This window comes from Etheostoma spectabile, chromosome 16 (assembly GCF_008692095.1).
Source record: "Etheostoma spectabile isolate EspeVRDwgs_2016 chromosome 16, UIUC_Espe_1.0, whole genome shotgun sequence".
Taxonomy (NCBI): Eukaryota; Metazoa; Chordata; class Actinopteri; order Perciformes; family Percidae; genus Etheostoma; species Etheostoma spectabile.
The window spans coordinates 19,842,591-19,843,296 of NC_045748.1; the positions used below are offsets into that span (position 1 = coordinate 19,842,591).

A 706-nucleotide genomic window follows, 5' to 3' on the forward strand; every position below is an offset into this window, starting at 1 on the left:
ATGGTGATATAACAGATGTATTTTATTTTGTCTCACTGGTACATTTATTAAATTGGGTGAATTAGTTAAAAGGGATAAAATGGCAAGTTGAAAGTGTTGTTGTTGTTACACGGGCGCCGCCATGTCGGAATTCCACAATCTACTACCTCACTGGCAGCAGTGCAGCCATAGGAACAACACATAAAGAGTCGGAGGCTAGCATACCTATGGCTGAGGAAACGGAAACAAAGAAGTCTGGGAGGGGGGGTCATACTGTATTGCCCCTGGCTCAGATGAATCTGTTCCACAAACAAGAAAGCATTCCGTTACAGGGCGTGTGTCTGGAATCCCAGTCCGTAAGTTAACATTATGCATGCATTTAGGAAACACATTTCCTGCCATGGAACTACATTCAACCTGGTGCATATCATGTGACTATTCTGATATGTGTGTCTTCCTTTCAGGTCATCAGTTGTCATTGCCTCCAACACCTGCATGTCAGTTGCAAGACAAGTGATTGTCTAAACGCAACAGCATAGCTTCATCTTTTGCAGTGGCATTTGCAAGAAACCAACCATAAATGAACTGACCAATATTCATATCTACTTTTTTTTAGATAAGTCAACACCACACAGGAAACCAGCCGGTCGCCCAGAGCTGAATGGCTTTGAATTTTTCCAATTAAATACAATTGCATGACAAGAACTTGAGAGAAACTTTAACTTTT

At 41.5% G+C, this 706-nt stretch overlaps 1 long non-coding RNA gene across 1 annotated transcript in view; it reads left to right on the plus strand.

Annotated features, from left to right (window-relative positions):
* The first annotated feature begins 281 nt into the window (after positions 1-281).
* Positions 282-706, plus strand: part of LOC116704693 (uncharacterized) — a 1,180-nt gene continuing 755 nt past the window's right edge. The window contains exon 1 of the long non-coding RNA XR_004335756.1: positions 282-314. This is a non-coding gene — a long non-coding RNA (uncharacterized LOC116704693). The remainder of the gene's footprint in view (positions 315-706) is intronic.